Below are 19915 nucleotides of genomic sequence, written 5' to 3'. Positions count from 1 at the left end.
TGTTCCCCTTTGGCCTCCTAAATGAGGTCTTCACGAAAATTGGATGTTCTTCAAATACTTCCTGTTTTAATTGTGTTGTTCAGTGCAGAGTGATTATCCTGTATGGCGGGTAGGGTGTGTAAGGTTTCCAGCTTGTTGTAAATAACCTAGTGTTAAGTGCATTAACATCCACCATGGATAACATGTCTCTCTCTTCAGAGCGTGGTCGCGCAAGCAGCTCGGGCAAAACCAGATGAGCCGTGAGGGGAAGATGAGAAGCTCTGTCTTGCCCAAACCGGAGAGGCGACAACATTCTGTTAAGGAAAGAGACAAGGAAGGCACATTTTCATATGTTGTATTACATGACAGATGTCTAATTTTTTTTTTTTTGCCGAAGTCCCTTTAATCTTGCTAAATCTTCACATTCAGCATATCCCTTAATATTGGATGAAAAGCGTTGTTAGTGCTCTCACACAAAGGAGGTTAGAATATGGAAGTTGGGGGGTGCCTGGGTGGCTCAGTCATTTAAGCGTCCGACTTCGACTCAGGTCATGATCTCACCGTCTGTGAGTTTGAGCCCCACTTCGGGCTCTGTGCTGACAGCTCAGAGCCTGGAGCCTGCTTCAGATTCTGTGTCTCCCTCTCTCTCTGCCCCTTGCTCACTCATACTCTGTCTCTGTCTCTCTCTCTCTCTCAAAAATTAATAAACATTAAAAAAAATTTTATAAGAATATGAAAGTCCGTGTCAAGGGCCATAATCCCACAGAATTCCCGCTTTATAACTAAATCTCCCAAGTCACCGCTGGTAGTCCAAGTTTTTGTATTTCTGATTATCTACACGTAGCCCACCCCTCTGATGAAGAACCAATGGAAGTCTTACATTGGTGAAGGCAGATTCCATTCCTCGTGCCCTCTCAGGAGAGACGGTTATTAATTGTGATCATAATTCCAGTGAAATTTGCTGCCTGAAACAAAGGCATCACCTGAGCGGATTTGCAGCTCTCCTAGACTGGCCTGGCTTGATTCAATAACTCATCGATGTAAGAGATTTCCGAGATAAGCAGCTCTGGCAGACTGATTCAGAACATAGTTCAAGAGGTGGTGGTGGTGATCCAGCCGCTGTGCCTTCCACGAAACCGCAGCGTCTGCTGAGCTCCCGTGCGTGGCCACACGTACGCCTCCGGCAGGGATGCTGAATGCGGGTCGTGTTCAGCGGTAGCAGAGTTCTCTGCCTCAGTGGGTGACTGCGTCCAGTGCTCCCGTCGCTTCAGTCATTAGTCACAGATGTCTGTCGAGCATCTCCCGGGCACAGGCACCGTGCTGTGTGCGCGGCCCCGTCAGCCGACAGTGCCGCCCCCGCCCTCCCGGAGCACGAGTTCCAGATCTGAAGAAGCGGAAAATGACTGGAGGTGTGACGGGCGCCCTGAGTGGGAGAAGCAAGCGGGGGCCCATGGTGGAGCGTAGCAGACACTTGGCCGGGAATGGGGGCTGCGTGGACCTTCCTCGGGGAAGACGTCTCTCAGGGGAGAAACAGTGAGCTGTTCGAGGAGGCAAGAGCCTGAACACCTCCCAGGCCTTCCGAGGGCGGCGGCCGTGGCCACGTGTGACACGGGGCAAGGCGCGTGGCCGGCGAGGAGCCCAGCTCTGCCGCGGAAGAGCTGAGGACTTTTATCAGGGGAACCCCATCCAGCTCCAGTTTAAGGAGTCATCCTTTTTCCCTTGCGGAGGGAGGACGGAGGGACCGGGACCGGAAGTGGGGACCTGCACAGAGGCGGTGATCGTGGAGACGGCTCGGCGGCGCTGGCCGCGGACGCGCACCGTGGGTTAAGGGTGACCAGCTGGGGCGACCCCAGTGGACTTCCCTGGTTTGCAGCGGACATCAGCTGCAGGAGCGGTCACCTCGGGGCGGGGTGTGAGGGACAAGACGCGGCCCCGGGTGGAACTCGGGGGCCGTGAGGTTGGAGGCCGGCGCGGCCAGGGAGACAGCCCTGGAGGTCACGGGGCGACCCGTGGTCGGGAGGAAAGCAGTCAGGAACCCCGTGGAGGAGACGAGTAGCTGTGTCCCCTGCTGAGGGGTCGGAGGAAGAGTGGCCACTGTGTGGCTCGCCTCGGAGCGCCGTTCACACCCCTGCCCCGTGGAACCTTAACCGGAAACCTGCACCCATCTGGAGGCTCCTCTCCGTGGCACGCAGATCTGTGTCCTCACGTGGCCTTCCCTGGGGGGGGTCGGTGTCCTCACCACCCCTTCTCATAACGGCAGGAGGCACCGTGGGTTGGCCCGCCTTCCCGACAACCTCATTTTACCTTAATAACCTCTTCGCAGGCCCTGGCTCCAAAGGCAGTCATGTTCGGAGGTACTGGGGACTAGGATTTCGGCCAAAACAGGCCCCAGATACGCATCTTTAACAAGTGCCCCTAAATGACTGACCCCATTGGGCCTGGAAAGCCCACTTTCAGAAACTCTGAAGTATAAGCTGCACAGGATCCATGACTCTGCAGAGACGGAGACCAGAGGCCGAGCTGTCCCTGCCCCAAGGGGCCGAGATTCATCCAGGAGCCGATGGAGACTCAGAAGGTACCTCGGAGAACCTGCACTCGGGGGTCAGGGTCGGGGTCGGGTGTGCGCCGCGGCCGCCCTGGCCTCGCCGTCCTCGCCGAGCCGGCCGCTGGTTCCGCCGGAGTAGCCGGAGAGGCGCGCCCAGACCGGCGCCGCGGCCGCCCGCGCGCTGCCCTTCCCCGCCGCCCCCAGCGCGGCCCCCCAGCGCCCCCAACAGCGCCCCGCCAGCGCCGCCCCCAGCCCGGACCCCAGCGCGGCCCCCCAGCGCCCCCCACAGCGCCGCCCCCAGCGCGGCCCCCCAGCGCCCCCCACAGCACCCCGCCAGCGCCGCCCCCAGCCCGCCCCCGGCGCAGCCGCACGGCGGGGGCTCCGACCCGGTGGAGGCGCGCGTGCGCGGGCCGCCGTAGCAGCAGTGGCGCCCGCCTGGCCCCGCGTGCCCGCGTGCGCGCTGAGGTCCTTCCGCCCCGAGGCTGCCTGGCAGAGACGACGGTTCCGGGTCCGCCTTCCGTCTCCAGCACCGCGTGCCGTCCGAGCGTCGCACGGGCCGCCGTCCCCGGTCCCGCCCTCCGAGGGGCTGCCGGAGCCCGGGAGCGCGTGCCCGGCGGAGCGCCCGGCCCTTCGCACTGCCGGCGGCCTTCCGCCCCACAGCCCGCGGGGTCCGCGTGGGGGGACCGCACCCCGCGGCCGGGGAGCTGCGGTGCGGTGGTGACATCCAGCCTCGAACTCAGAGGACGTAACAAAGGACAAAAACTACAGATGAACTCTTACCGAAAAGGCTGTTCAAGAAACAGGTCACATGTGTGATGTCCGTCATGAGGGTAAGATTTAAAAAGACGGTACATGTGAGAGAAATGAGTGAATAAAGAACAAATAAAAAGTAGACGTAAGAACCATAGTGTTAAGTGTAAATAAATGGCAACAATAAAATATTGACAACATCCCTAAAAATGGACACTTCAGATTAAGGGTTATTAAAAAAAACCCAAGTAGTTCTGGGAGAAAAGTTAATTCTGAAAATCACGTGATCTTTTGGGGCTTGGTCGTAGACTTGGAGGGAAAGTGGTCTGAACATGATTATGCCAAGTTCATTAGTAAACCTGAACTGTGACTTTTCAGGTTGGAGATTGAAAACTTACTCATGAACTTGGTTGGATGTAATAGCTACAATCAGGTCTGTAGGTTAGATTTCACTTCCGCACGTGGGAAGGTACTATCCGTTAGCATTATATATGATCATCTAAAGGATTGAGACTACATCTCCACACAGCACGTCGTGGATTAAATTAAGGCTTTCACAGACCCTGTCTAAAATATAATTGGGAATTATCTGCATAATTTGGATTGCTTTCAAAATGTGAGCTACTGGAAATATGAATTGTTAGCCTGGCATTTAGAATATGTGGCAGATTTCTCTAATTCTGTAGCCTGATGAGAAAGTGGAAGGAAACGCTTTAGAAATGTATTTGACTCAGCCAGCACGCTGTTTAGGTATTCTCGCGGCCGGGGAGGGCTCCGTGGCCTGTACATACAGCGGAGGGGGCCAGAGCCTGCTCAGCCCAAAGCTCACCTGCGCGTGGCCTCCGCTCTGGAGGCGGCGTGACTTTCAGAAGCTTCCTTGTATAGGAGTTGGGGAGGGAGAGTGGGGGCTGCCTGCTTGGCCCCAGCCCTGCTCTGCTGCCCCTGTGCATCACCCCCACCCCCCTCCCCGGGCAGGAGAGCTCAGCAACCCCGCAGACCCCCGCAGGACTGCAAGAGGGGCAGGGCGCACCCTCCCACTCCGCCACAGTGACTTGCCTTCTCTTTAGCAGTTTGCCATCATTAATAAGCACTCATTAAGTCAAGGTCAGTTTAACCTTCTAGAACCAGGGTTTGCTGACCTGAAAGCTGTCATTCCCTCTTACAAATGGCAGTTCACGCACCTGCAAGGCCCCGTGCACATGTTACGACAACACAGATCGCAGGTCTCATCTATCACCTGTTAAGGGCCAAATTGAAGCGACTAATAAAGGAAGTTCAGACTTTCTGTGCTATTAAATAGGGTACCGGTCATCATTTTAAAAAATAGCTTTAAGTACTCGGAAAACAATTTTTATAGTTGATAATGCAGTGAGGCAGTAAAATCAATGATTTCAATAATATTTATTTTGTATTCTTTAATTTTTGCATAAATTAATCTGACAGTGGTTCTGCACATTTTCTCTTTCCTTCCCTCTTTCAGATTTTTCTATTTGCTATTTTTCAAATAAATCAAAATTTTTTAAAGAAAAGGACATTGACAGTCTAGAGTGTAGAGAAAATTGATCAAAATATTAACTAGACTTTTGTTTTGCTAGTTTGCCTCAGACAGATGGAGCTCTGCTCTCTAACAGCATCATGACTCACAAAGCCGCGTGTGTACTAAAATGCCATTATTAACACAACAGTAGTTTTCAGCAGTTGGTAATTATTGGCATAATTAAACATTTATCAAGAAACGAGTATTTATCATTCATTAAACTTTCATTAAAAATCCATCTTAGCACAGGCTAGATTAGCCAGTGATTTTCAATGATAACTTCTCAACTTCTGGCAGGAATATAGAACGTTTTCGTAATAACCAGAGTGGTACACAAGGTAACGTTCCAGGAATTGTGAGCAATTACAGGATTTCAGATTCATTTCATATTAAGTGTTTGCTAAGACTCGGGCCCAGAATGAGAAGGCGCCGGCAATCCTCTTTAGGCTTTGCAGCATTTGGCACCTTTCTGCAGCCTACCCAGGAAGCATGTTCCCCTTGGCAAAGAAAAGTTACTAGTGAGCAAACTCTGTAATGCTATTTACATAATTGAAATTCCCCAAAACATGGAGTGTTTACATATTTGTGACAGGAAAGTTTCAATTATAAAATGGAAGGCGGCCCAGAAGCAGACAGCAGCAGAGTCGTGCTCCGATGCTGGGCTCACAAGGGCGTGGCACGTGGACAGCGCCTCTTCAGTTCTCGGGCCACTTTCTGTGCTACAGAAGGCTGTCGTGTCACCCAAGGGCTGTATCACGTGATACCTGTCACTTCGGGTGCAAACTGTGGTTGGGGGTTCTGTTGAGATTGATTGCCTTCTGTAAATAACACACTTATTTCCCAGAATTGGCAATTAGGACCCAAGAGTATGGAATTTACTGCGTAGAGAATTGCATCTGGTGGCCACGCTCAACTCCTTTATTCTGTTTGTACTGGTCTTCCCTTATTAACTATATCCTGCGATCAACCCTCCCAGTCTGATTCTCCACAGATCCACGTGATGTTACCAAGCCTTTGTTCTGCACAAAAAGTCGAAGTCTTACCACGTGGTAACTAGCTTTCCAACCTTCTGTCGTCGTGGCGTTAAGATGGGCTTGGCCGCCCCAGCCTGAGGTTTACGCAGTCACACTTTACCCCAGATGCTGACTGGAAAGCTTCATACACATTCACATGCTGGCTGTCCTCGCTGAGAACACAAACGGGAAAAAAATGGTATTCTATAACTAAGGCTGCCCAGAGAGCATCTTCACATATATGCTAGTGCTTCAGATCTTATTTGATATTCAGCAACTTTGTTTTTGTTTTCTCTTGGGCAAAAAATTTACTGTATCAGTGCTTTTATGTCACAAGAATGAATTGAATTTGTACCCTTTAGTGCAAACAACAATAGACAGAGTGGTAACCTAGTGGAAAACAAATAGACACCCCGTCCCTTTTGGGGATTCAGAGAGGTTCAGAAAGATGGAGCTGACGGTGGAGAGGTGGCAGATAAAAAGAGGCCAAAGCAGGGAAGAATCCGGCGGTCATTTATTACCACGCCATCTTCATAGTGTTTGCTGAACCAAGGTGGAGAGTAATGATTCAGACAAATGACGTTAATCATAATCGCTGGCCCTTTGGCAAAAATGGAATGCCTAGCATTGCAGCAGGAGACCTAATCAGATTCTCCAAAACTTCTTCAGAAGGAGAGAATTTTCTGTCTAGTTTCTCTGTCGATGGCATCCCACGGGATATATCATCTTTAAAAGAAACAGTGATAAGAAATTGTGCCCTCTTCCTTTCTCCTTTCCCTGACCCCCTTAGAGATAATCACATTAAACTCGATGATTAATATTTATAGTGAAACTGTATTATTTTTATATCTTCTTCATATTTATCTAATGCGATAAGGTGGCAAGAGCTGTAATGACTAGTCAAGTCGTATTTTCCATAATCCTGATAATCAGAGTTTAGCTTTACTCACTTGGAAATGATTTTAAATGGCCTGGTGCATCATGAAACCAAGCAGTCTCAGTCTCTCTCTCTCTCTCACACACACACACACACACACACACACGTCTGTATTCTGTGATTCTGTGCAAAAGCATAGAGAGGTCTGTTCAGGAGCTGACTGCGTAAAGCGTATTCTAAATACGTTTGGTGACTATCTACTCAAAGAGGGCGCTTCCTGTCTTCCTTAATCTTTAACATAGGTTAGAAGCTAGTGAAATAATTTTACTTGTCTTTGCCCTGTGTTAGATTTTTATAAATTTCTTAAAAATCAGCCTTACCAGTAGAATATATTTGTTATTTTTTATGGATACAATTTCATTAACAACAACACCAAAATTCATTTAGTCCTAAATACTTTCTGATGTATTAATTAGGTACATTTGTCATCACTTCCTCACATGGACTTTGGCACCCAGATACTTGGAGCATAATGCTATTGTGTAGAAGGGAAAACAATTTAGAGACTCCGATACGTATCATCTCTAGGGGGAAATTATGTTGACATGTGGGAGGTTAATGTACACACTTGAGATTCTTTGCTTGAGTTGCTGTTTTCTTCTTCATAACTCTGGGTAAACAGTCTGTGCCGCCATTGAATGCACAGGTTAAGTGTAGTTGCGGGCTATTATACATCATTAAAGTAAGTCCTGTTCAGCCATGGAAGAGAGATGGGAACTCCTCACGTGCAGCCGCTCGGACGCTCCGCAGGCACCCACTGCACAGCCTCCCGCACCTTGTAGAGTAGGCCGTGGAATGAGACAGCGTGTCACACCAGTTCCGTCGCCTAGTGTTAGTGGGTTTCTGCCTCCCCATCCCTGGGAAACTTGGGTTAAAAAAACAAAAGTGCCATTCATTAAAAACTTTGTTTCTGTTGTTGTTGCCTGGTTCACCCAAGTGCCAGATTCATCTTTGAACACAGAGGTTCTTTCAGCGGTTACGCACGAGGGGAATGTCTGGGTCCTATGAAGCAAGCGGCATCTTGTGTTCTCTCATTATTTTATTACCATACCTCCAGACCTCAAACAGGGAAACAAAGCAAGTAAGGGTTTGGCCATATCGACTGAAGAGCAGTATGGCCGATGGAACAGATAGATACCGATAGATGGCACCTCAGCCCCCCTGCCCACTATGTCTGGTCAGTAACCACTTTATTACTGATCACAGCCAATAAGTAGAATCCTGTAGATGTTTATTTTCATCTAGCAGCCAGCAGGCGTGGAGTAATTTTTTTTTTTAGGAATAAGACACTGCCATGCAGAAGAAGCTACATGACTGATATGTCCTGCACCTGAGGCTGCTGTACGTTGTAGCTCAACAGCTCGTCCGAGGAAATCTTATGTGTATCTGATTACCAGTGGGCATCGCATCCTGCTTGCCTCTGGAATACATTATAAATGCCAGTTCCTGACTTCTGAGGATTCTGTTAGCTGAGATATCTCGTGATAGGGAGAGGTATCACACCGGAATAGGATCTATAGGTATTAGTGTCAAGAAGAAGAATGTCTCGTCTGCCCTTTCCCCTGGGTTATTGCATGGGTTACACAACGGTTGGGATGAGTTAATAGAAAACAAAGAAACGGGAAGAGGCAGGAGTGGAGAGAGGTGGGGGGAGCAGTGGCATTGCAGAAGCACAGGACCCCTGCCGGTGCCACAAACAGCGTGGAGCTTCTTGTCCCCCAAAGCGGGAGCATGCACGAGGGTCCCGGACATAATCGTGGTCGGCATCTCAGTCCCTGTGACGCCCAGGCTAAGCACGGGAGACCTGATACAGACGTGATGCCCACAGTTCCAAACCCGGCTTCTAAGTTGTAGCGAGAGCTTATCAACCTCTGCAGCCCGATTACCATGATGACGAGAAAAAGCCCGTCACTCTCTGATTTCATTCTCCTTGTGATTTACGGAGCAGGAAACAGTGTCAATATATAGAAAAAAAATCTGTGGTGGGGGAAGGAGGTGGTGTCACTTAGCGGCTCCTCTCTGAGTGCGGACCCCTTATTTCACAGGAGAGGATTCATCCCATTTGTTGTTACAACGACATACCTGAATGCATCAGGTCTACCTTGTGCACGCCCAGGATGAGGAAAATGATTTATTATCCGTCCCTTGAATTTCTCTGAGCGTTCTGTCTAAACTTTAAAAGAGGATTACATTTGCGATTAAATCCTAACAAATGTTGTTTTAACTAGACTGCAATATATGTTATTGACAACGAGCGACTTTTCTTCTCCAAATAACATTGGTGCTTAGGCATGCAATTTACAAAAATGACAAGAAAGGGTGGTCCTTTTCCCAAGGTGAATGTGAGCTGACTGATTAGCTGGTATTTTAACTTAGATTCTTGCAAATTACAGACATAAGAAACCCTACAATTTATATGTACTTTAGAAGTGAAAGCTTTAATCCCGTGATTCATGGAAGTAAAGTGGTAATAATTTAAGTACCATATTTTATTTATCCCTCAGACTTGCCAGCTGATACCAGAAGCATGTCTACTATTTTGGGGTTGCTGCCTTTGGCCACCTAATTGCTTCTTAGGAAGTAAGAGGGAAATTGCTTAGATAACTACACGGGTTCTCTTTGGCAACATCGAGCCAAGGCATCAATCAGTCCATCTGGGTAAAATCACAAGCTGACTCCGATATTGCTAAATATTTATACTGTCAAATACACACAGACATCCAGATGAAAGGAGGCATTCATTAGGAATTCTCCAGCTTGTCAGTTTAAAGATGTAGATTAGAGCAAAACCTCCCACTATGGTACTGAGTGCTCAAGAAAAGTCTATATTTAGCCATTCTGAGCAATAAATATCATCATATTGCCTCATTTAGGTAAATAGAGAATAAATATTGTCAAGATGATCTAGAGATAATGTAAACAGATCCCTGTTCAGACTCTGTGTTACGGGGGAAATTCCAGGACAGTGATGTGCCGATGATGCTTTTTGGTTTAACCCTTTTTCTTAATCACTTCCCCCCTCCTCTTTTTGGTAACAGAGATGGTGTTGCTGACAGATTAGGGGAAGAGATGAAGGAGAAAATCTTTTTAACCACAAAGGTGATTTCAAGTTATGTGACTGGAACACTAATTAGTGCTCCTGCTGCAGTATTGTCTCGATAGTTGCAAAAGCTGCTGCCGAAAATAAAGATATCTGTAGCAACAGCGAAGTTCATGTCAGAGTTTAACAGAGCTAGTGAAGCCCGTCAGTCTCAAGGGCAGTCAGAGGCCAAGGCGTTACTTGTCATTACCCCGAGGTAGCGCTCAGGCTGGGATTTCTTTTGGAGCACGTTCTTCTGAAATCAGGTGACACTTTGCCACAAAGGACTCAGGTCTGGACCTTGGCGCCCACAGTGCGATCTCTGTGCTGAGACGGGCAAGCGCCCTGAGTGGCGTGCCGCTCACCCGTTCCCTGGGCACAGAGGCAATGCCCCTTGGCGGGGCGCATGCTCACTGCGCTTCCCCAGCAATTGATGATCCCAGAAGTTACACTCAATGGGAATTTTAACTGATGTCAAAGTTTTAGTTAATTACACTAGATGATTTTTTTGAGATTAATAATTAACATCTCTCTTTATAACTAAATATCCATAATTAATCAGCAAATCATAACGTGAAGACTAATTAACTTCAAACTCAAATCTTAACAGAAAATCCGTATTACTCTCCAACATCATTAATTACCAGAATAATCAAAGTTCTCCCTCATGGGATAAAACATAAAGCTTTGTGGGTTTATCAGCTAAGCTGTTGGCACAGAAGAATTTCCAAAGTAACTTTAAATGGCGTTACCGATTACACAACCGCTGGGTTGTTCCCACACGTCTTCACTGGCCGCATGTTGTACATGGTCAGTAAGCTGCTCCCAGCAGCCGGCTTGGACCCAGAAGGGCGGGAGCCTCTCTGTAGTGTCCGGGTCTGTTGTTTTTCTTTGTGGGGTTTTGTTTTTTTTTTTTCCACAGGAGGCTAATCCAGCGATTTCTGGCAAGCAGGTAATTTGGTTCAGTGTCTTGAAAGCTCCGTTGTGCTCCTTTGTTTCTTTTCCTCTGCCTCACAGAATGCCACTTAGCTAGTTTTACATCAGCAGTGACAAGCTAGAGTGTACACCTGACATTGTTCACGAGCCGGGAATTTGTGTTCAAGAATAAAAAATTTGGTACATCCACCAATTATTAAGTGTTTAAGAAAACTGAAAAATTAAAGGGATGTTGTGTGAAAGGTAGGAGTGCTGTGCAAGGCAGAAGCACGAATGTGCACATCACGGGATATGAAATGGGACCGTCCCAGTTTCTGAGAAACGGGGTGGCACCACTGTTTACAAATTGAAAAGTGTCTTTTCAGGTTTTTATGTAGGAACTTGGGAGTTAAAAGTGTATCTAAAATCCATGTTTCAATTATTGTATCACTTGATCTTCCAAGCGCACACATCGAATACCATTCTTTTGTGTGGCAGCTGTAAAAGTCCACAGCAATTTCTACTGTCAAGAAAAGTCTGAATAAATAGGGGCTGTTAACTTAGGCAGATATCTGAGGTTATTTGGTGGCAATCAAGAACTCACAGCACTTCGACTAATGGGTTATGATCAGAAACTGTTCCTAATAGCCAGCTAGAGGGATCCGAATATGAAGATTTCTATAATTTTGTTGTCAGCTTGTGATGTACTCTAGTGCTAATTATTTGGAACAATTATGTTTTCCTAATAACAAAAGAAGAAGCCGTGAATTAAGCAGGCTTACCTTCAGATCTGTAGATAACAGTTTAAATGCACTTGCCATTAAGAAATAACATTTCTTTTTGCTTTACGGAGCCCTAATTATTGAAGATGCTTGTCTTTTAAAAATCCACCGCTTCCACTTCTTTTAGACCTGTTCCATGTGTCAGTTTACACTGATGATTCAGTAACTAGTATTTTCTCAGTCTTAGGTTTATGCCTGTACCTCCCATAGGCTGCTTACTTCAGTTAGTTATTCAAAAACCATAATTAGTGCGGTAATTAACGTGTGGATCCTTCAAAGAAGACTGCCGGAATCACAGGACGCCTCTCATCGTCCTCACTGATGTGCGCACGATGAAGAGACTAAGGGCAGTGTGACAGCAGATTTGTGTTGCACGTTAACTGCTGCAGGGAGGTTCAGGCAGGACCTTGGCCCACAGAGCCCCAACGTTAGAAAAAAGTAATTATCCACACTGTTTCTATAATTCACCTAGGTGTTATCCTGCATTCGCAGCTGCCAAATCATTTGTTCTAAATGTTGTTTTTTTTTCCCCCTACCTTATGAATACTGGAAAGTTTTGAGTTTTGCACATCAGCTCTTAACCAGCTTCCAAACAGAGAGGCCTGCCCGCCCGCCCGCCCGCCCTGCCTGCTCTCCGGTTCGGTTCTGTTTTGTTGTGTTTTAAGGTTTTGTTGTAATCCGTTATGGAGAGAGAGTCTTTCTCGACAAACTGATTTCAGGCATTTGATGGTAATTTGAGCTGATGCAGGTTACAGCTTCAAAATCATAGTTGTAAGGAAAAGGCTCAATTTCAGACATTTCCCCAGGGAAATTTTTTGGTGAAATCTCTGTTTTCTCATAAGCCTGACCTGCTGTTCTCCAGCCGCGGTGAGGGAGCTGTCTACAGCTCGGTCCGCCGGCCCGGCTCGGGGGCGCGGGAGCTCGAGGGGCGGTTCTGCCGTGCGCTCCGCCGTCCGCCGGGCCTCCTGGCTCTGGCCCTGGCAGCTGGGACACTTGGCCTGTAGCTTCCTATAAATGGTGGCCCTTTTTTTCATGTTGTCGCTCACAGTCCCGCACGGTGGCTTACCCCTCAGGTGGCTGGCTTGAGCGGCCCTGTAGCACTGGGCCTGCCCTTCATGCCCACAAGGGGCCTTGACAAAGCTTGAGGGCCCTTCGCGTTCTGCCCCCTGCAGAGTCCGTGGGTGTGGGCTGTTGTATACTGGGTACCGGATACTGGTAGGGAGGGCACAGTCACATTTAAAAAAACACCTTGGGGCACCTGGGTGGCTCAGCTGGGTAAGCATCCGACTCTCTTTTTTGACTCAGGTCATGATATCCCGGTTCATGAGTTCTGAACCTCACATCGGGCTCCATGCGGGAAGCATAGAGCCTGCTTGAGATTCTCTCTCTCTGCCCCTCCCCTGCTTATGTGTGTGCGCTCTCTCTCTCTCTCTCTCTCTCTCTCTCAAAACTAAATATTTAAAAGAAAAACCCCTCATTTATACTGAATGGCTGTGGATTGATCCGCCATGTTTCATATGTTAAGGAAGAAAGATTATGGATATTGACCTTCATCCAAAACGGGATGAAAAGACCTCTTCCTGTCTCTCTCATCAGCTGCACTTCTGTTGTACCTTGACACCATCCATGTCTCATCTGCCCTGAGTGCCTGGCACATCTGTACCCATCTTAGTTACAGGGGGTCACGAGTGGACTCGACTTGGCATCAACCACGAAATAATCAAACTATTAAGTATTATAAATGCATCACTACCTTGTAGCTGAGGACATGTGTTTAACAGTCTGCAGAGAGAGCCCCTTTGCCGATCGGAACACAAAACTGCCCGCAGCACACCTCGGCAGCTAAGCACACACTGTATAAATTAACCCGTATCGATACTACTTCCATTAATTACTGTAAAGTCAGCAAACTTTTTACACTTGCTGATACACAGACTTTAAACACCATTCTTATTTGTAAAAGCAGCTTTGAAAACTGCCATGACATAGCACACAGGGAAAGCACAGCTCTTTGTGATGCCACCGCTCAGTGTTACTAATGCAGGGTCCTGCTCAAGGTGTAGGAGTTCTTTCTTTGAGAAGCAATAATTACTTCAGAAGTCAGTGGTTCTGGAGGGAATCAGGAATCAGGGCTGGTCACGGTGCATTAAGCACTACTGCAGACCAAGCATGTTTACTGCTGGCTTCTCACGCTGTTCCCGATACTTGAAATACCCTGCCAGGTACCGTGGCCGGGTTCTAAAGGCAAGGAAAGCAGTTCAGGGCGGTGTCTGGGTGCTTACCACCTGCTGTGGGCAAGCTTTCCTTTCAGTCTGGCTCGACCCAAGTCTGGAAGTCTACTGCAAGCACCATTATTAAGGAAAAGATGTCACTGTTGGCAGGTAAAAGCCGTACCGTGTGCATAGGGGATGGCCAGAACCCTGACTCTAAAAGCAAAGACACCAGTGACCATAGCTGTAGGGCCCCCTTTCCTGAGCGGGAGAAGCGCGCACTCTCTCTGGTTCTCTACACACACAGAATCTGTGGCTTGAGGTCAGCAATGGCTTGACATTATTCTCACATCATTCTAGCCTAGTAAGGGACCACTCCAGGTCTCCCACATTTGGCTTATATTGGATCACACCAAAAATAATAATAACAATAGTAGTTATATTATTATTATAATATGTTATAATATATTTATAATAAATAATATATATTTATAATTATTATATATAATATATATTCTATTTCTGCTTATATCATAAGCAGAAAGCCAGTATTCAGCTCTAGATAACTGAAGGATAAATAGAAAATAAAAAGCAATGTTTTTGACCACAATTATAGCCATCTGGTGGACAATCACATCCTTATTTTTATATAAAGCCACATTCATTTAAGAGATGGCGTTTCCTTAATTAAATAGAGTGTAGCATGCATTCATTCACAAGTGTCAATACAAACAGCAGGGGAAACCTCCCAGGGTCTCCCACAAACAGCACCAAACTTGGCCTGAAGCAAGTCTGTCCTCAGTGTTGGATAATGTGCATCTCCTTTTTATAGGTCTCTAATGTGTACATATTTGTCTTCTCTGAATAGTTGCCCTTTGAGTTAGCCTTGCTCGTTTCTGTATCATGGATAAGATAAAACATGGAAATAGATGATAATTCAGCCTAATGATTTTTGTGCTGAACAGACTCTAGAAGCTTATATGAAGCATAGGATTTACGTTGCCTCTAGAAAATAAATACAATGTGGAGCACCTGGGTGGCTCAGTCAGTTGAGCGTCCGACTGAGGCTCAGATCATGATCTCATGGTTTGTAAGTTCAAGCTCCGCATCAGGCTCTGTGCTGACAGCTCAGAGCCTGGAGCTGCTTCTGATTCTGTGTTTCCCCCTCTCTCTGCCCTTCCCATGATCATGCTCTGTCTCTCTCTGTCTCTCAATGATAAACATTTTTTAAAAAATTAATAAAAGAAATACGATGCTAGATGGAGCAGACTTGTTTCCAGGTGTTAAAAAGAAGTCCTTGAATGACTCCAAGTAACTAGAGTTAAAGAAATGAAGAAAAGGAAGTCCTAGAGTTACGTAACTATAGAATCTTAAGAATCCTCCAATAGAAGTTGATCCAGTTGGCCCTTGAATGTAGGAATATGTCTTATAGTATTTGCGACTGGACAGCACCTAGATGTTCTCAAGAGCTTTTCGTGACAAAGAACTCGGTATTTGTATGTAGTATATTCACTATCTTTCATTGAGGTTTAATTTACATCTAGTAAATTTAATCCTTCTTAGGTTTACAGTTGGATGAGTTTGTGGTCAGATGTGCACAGTCACATGACCATCACCACAATCAAGTTCTAGAATGTTTCTTACACTCAGTTCTTGGTAGTCCTTATGGTGTTGTCCTTCCCAGAATGTTCCATAAATGGACTTAAACCACATGTAGCCTTTTTTTACTTGGCGTCATGCTTTTGAGATTCGTTCCTATTGTTCCATATAGCAGTCCTTGCTCCCTTTTGAATAGTATTTCTCTGTATGGGTGTACCACAGTGTGTTTATCTGTTCTTCTTTTGATGGACACTTGGCTGGTTTCCAGTTGCGGGTGATTGTGAATATACCCACTGTAAACACTTGGGTACAACAGGTCTTTTGTGACATTTGTTTTCATATTTTTAGGAATGGGATCGTAAGGGTCATATGGTAAGAAATTGCCCAACTGTTTCCTGTTGCGGCCGTACCGGTGTGCATTCCCACCAGCGATGTATGAGAGTTCCCGCTGCTCCACATCCTCACCAACACTTGGCATTATCAGTCTCTTTTGTGTTGGCCATTCTAACGAATGCATGGAGATTATCTCGCCATGGTTTTATGGCGATTATCTCGTCGTGGTTTTAATTTGCATTTTCAGTGTTGAGCGTCGTCTCATATGTGTCCATGTGTGAATTGCTCTAATTTTTAGAAAATTATTCCTTAGAAGACATTAAAATGTATTTCTGATACACCAGAGCCACACAGGTGGTGTGCTGACCCTCCTCCATATGGCAGCTTGCCAAATACTTTGGAGCCTGTTCTCATCCAGGTTTGCCCAAATCTGGATTCGCCAAGCCCATCTCCTTAGTTACTTTCTCCTCTCTCCTTCTCTCCCTCCGATGTTCGTGAGGTTTCTGGAAAGCTGCTATCTTCTCTATCAGGTCCATGTGGATATGTTCCAGTTTGTAATCATGGTTTGTAGCGTTGAGTGCAGCCCTCTCCTCTGCTAAGCCCGGTGTTTTCGTAAAGCGACCGAAGATTGGGCTCACCTCTGTGGCAGCCATAACCTTCTGTTGCGGTCAAATTTCATAAGCTGCCCCTGTGGCTTTACCTAAGCTCTTACTTAAAATGCTTAGCTTGCCAAGTAAGGTGCCCTGCATCCTGATGTTTGAGTCCAGCTTCCAGCTAAGTATATCTAATTGACAGATATCAGTACATAAAAGTACTCGGAGGGAAGCTAGCTGATTTAATAATCAGTGACAGAATTTTTTAAATTGCTAACCTGCTAGGTTTACTTTGGACACTTAGAGCTGCTGAGCAGTTGTGAATTGTTTTGGTTGCTTTTAATCTTTGGTGTATATACGAATATATGCTCATGTAAAAAGACACTGAAAAGTATGCAGATACAGGCAGTGTAAGATCTGGGTCCCTGGGACTGAACTATCAAACACTCCGGAGACGCGCCAGCAGAGGAGGCCTTGGCCTTTCCTTCCATCTTTAGAACCTTTATGTAAAGGTTTCTTAATTTACAGAACTAGGGTTAGCTGTGTTTTTAAGACCACGTGGTAACATTTTGGGGAGTGGGGGGATATCTTGCCCTTTGAAAAAAATGTACAAATTTAACTTGCTTACCTATGGCTTCATGAAAGGGGGTTTTTTGCTTTGTTTGTATAAGGAGGTAGGCCTTTAGAACTAGATTCCCTGATAGCCCTGACTTTGACATCAAGAAATCACTAGAATTCCCATGCTCTTTGCAGTCCTGTTCAGACGGGTTTGGTTTCCTTGGCATCATCTTGGCTTGCGTAGCTTCATTATCCCCCCACCCCCACCCCCATCGTCAGGAGCGGCCCTGGCTGTCCGTCTGACCAGGGGGAGGACCCCCTCCCCGCCCCTGCCACTGTGGCGTACACGGCCCTTTCGTAAGACCTGAAAATTGTGAGTGACAGTGAGATTCTCATTGGTATGTTTTAAGATAGGTGGTGTGAAATAAATATACTAATTGTATTTTATTGTAAGTAAATTATGTAAACATGCCAGATGTGACTAAAACCAAATGACACTCGATTTACTGGGGGAAGAGTAAACACTAACACTTATTGTTGCATGTAGTGTTTGAAATTTACTATTTTCTGCTCCAGATCACCATGTAGGTAATGTCTGGGGCCAAGATGGAAAACGTATCTGGGTATCAGAGCTCTTGCGGGTACCCACACTGGCTGTGCGGCACGCAGCTCTCTGTCTGAACACACCGGTGCCGATGCCGTCATAGCCAAGGCCGTCTTCCAGGATTTCATTGGAAAGTAAAAGAGTGCACGGTCAGCAATATGCGCCTGAATGAGGAATAGAATTCTTTTTTCTGCTTGATTAGGAAAAAAGTATGTGTGTAAGGTGCATACCTATGATCTCAACACACAGATTTGAACTTTATGTCTATCTGGAAGGTAAAAGTTCCTCATTTTAATCAAAAGGCATGTTAATAACTGAACCATTCAGTTTCCACTGTCTCTATAAGATTATAAGCACTCAACCTATCTGAGAAGTGTTTAAATTTCTCTTTCTGGCTTAAGTTGGGGCATCAGAAAAGCGATTGGCAAGTCTTTGGCTTCCTTCAGGTAGATGCTGTGCGTGCAGAGCAGTCGAGGCACTGCCCTGGAAATGTGGCTGGAAGTTCACGGAAGTGGGACATGAAGCATGCCAGGCCCGTCCGTACCAGCCTTATGAAACAAAAGCACCAATTTTATCATCATCGTCTTTTGTTCTCCATGGTGCTGTTCACGTGGCTGTTTTGTGAATGCCAGAGTCCGGGGGCGCCCATTGCCTGTTTGTGCCTGTCACCCCCGCACCCTGTTCTTCTTACAAATGGAAACTTTAATGTCGGATGTTGAGTCATTTTATAAGGTTTTGTGCTAACGGACCAGAGGGCTTTGTTTTTGGATTGCAGATAAAATATGAATGGAGGAGGGGAGGGTGGAGAATATGCTTTTAAGCAGAAGGAGCAAATCTACTGCTTATATAAGTCTCAGAATTTATAAACCTATTTGATTATGTTGATGTCAGTTTTCATTATCTTCATGAATGGGTATTTCCCGTCTTAATGCACAGCATTTGCGTGTCATGAACCAGACAGTTTAAACATGGCTTCTTTTAATGTTCCTGAATTTCCATTCAAATGATCAGAAGTAATTCTTATTGAAACCACACTGGGCCAAATATGATAACTGTAAATCCATTTGAGCTCTAATGCTACAAACAGCCCATTAATTTCCCAATCTAAATAACACAATCAGCTACTATATTAGGGAGGTGGAGGTATGACACTTAAGAGAATGTTTTCTCATATCTAAGCAGGGAAGGGTTGGCCATACTATCTCATTTCAAAAAGACAACAATATGAGAGCAGTCGGTAGATGGTGTTTTCCACAGACGAAGCAGTGGGTAGACTCAGCTTGCATAGCCTGTCCCCAAAGCATCCGCATTATCCTGGAATCAGAGAATTCTCCAACAGGGAGAAGCAGAGAGATAGGTCTAACCCGATGGGTTTTAAGCCACGCGCTGAGAGCCCCCGGGCCCTCCCCGAAAGAATGGTGGGGAACCGCGGGGCTGCAGACCCCGCCGTGGCCCATGGCAGCCGAGCCCTGCTCCGTCTCCATGTGTCTTATACTTGGGACTTTGAGCGGAAAGTTTCAGCAGTCCTGGTACTTAACATTGGCCAACAGAAAGTACACCAGCCCCCAGCCAGACCGTGGCCACCAGCACAGTGGGGCTTTGTGGCCAGTGGCTCTCAGACCCTGTCGTGTGCAGAGCAGACAGCACCCACCTTCGGCTGAGCCCTTGCAATGGTTGAGTAAAGATTCCGGGGGCTAAGTGCCTCTCTTCCCTGATGCTGTCTAGTCATGGTGTTGGATTCAACACTGGTCAAATAACAAAAACGGAAAACCTCTCTCTGTACGTACACATTTTCCGTGTGAGGGTTTGGGCTCAAAATAAATAAATAAAACTCAGGATTTCGTGGTCTTCCTCCCACTGAGTCTTGCCCTCTGTCCTGTGCACGTGCCCCAGCTAAGTAGATAGAGGCCGAATAAACTGTTATGTTCATGGCAGTTTCTTTGTAGGTTGAAAAGGAATGAAGTATTTTTCAGTAATAAGGCTATATCCAAAACCCTGGCTGCTTTTGAGTGTATCAGTTGGAATATTTGACATTCTGACTCTACATATGAATAAATTCAAGAAGTGCGACAATAAAACAGAAAGTTGGATAACAAAAGCTCATTTTAACAACGAACCACACTCAGGTGGACTGGCTCCGCTGTGATTTTCGGGGTCAGGCGGGCATCTCTCTGTTGTGCAGGGCAAGGAGCTCACCCGCGCTGGGCGCCCTGTGCTGCCCTGCTTCCTGGCGGGACGACGTCACACATGAGAGCAGGAAGGCGGCGTCGGTCCCGGCCGACAGGGGTGACTAGCAGGAGGGAGGCCCGCGCGGCCGAAATTACTCAGAACACCAGAGAAGAAACTCAGGCGAGGCCCGCTCTCGGGCCTGGATCTGTGAGTGCAGAAGGGTTTCCAACATGAGACCCAGGGCAGCTGTTTTGGGCACGTTTTCGTAACAGAACGTTTCCTAGGAGGTATTTTTTTTTCCTTCATTCCCTG

At 46.7% G+C, this 19915-nt stretch overlaps 1 protein-coding gene and 1 long non-coding RNA gene across 2 annotated transcripts in view; one reads left to right on the top strand and one right to left on the bottom strand.

The window, feature by feature from the left end:
• The window catches only part of ZNF407 (zinc finger protein 407), a 441625-nt gene that overhangs the window by 401044 nt on the left and 20666 nt on the right, over positions 1 to 19915 (top strand). The gene's annotated exons all lie outside the window — the stretch shown is intronic.
• Positions 45 to 1477, bottom strand: LOC120234516. The gene is made up of 2 exons (XR_005529117.1): positions 860 to 1477; positions 45 to 293 (listed from the first exon to the last, which is right to left on the bottom strand). It is a non-coding gene; the product is annotated as an uncharacterized LOC120234516 (long non-coding RNA).

Source organism: Hyaena hyaena, unplaced genomic scaffold (genome assembly GCF_003009895.1).
Source record: "Hyaena hyaena isolate Hyena2069 unplaced genomic scaffold, ASM300989v1 scaffold_110, whole genome shotgun sequence".
Lineage (NCBI taxonomy): Eukaryota > Metazoa > Chordata > Mammalia > Carnivora > Hyaenidae > Hyaena > Hyaena hyaena.
This window is presented reverse-complemented; position numbering and strand designations above follow the sequence as displayed.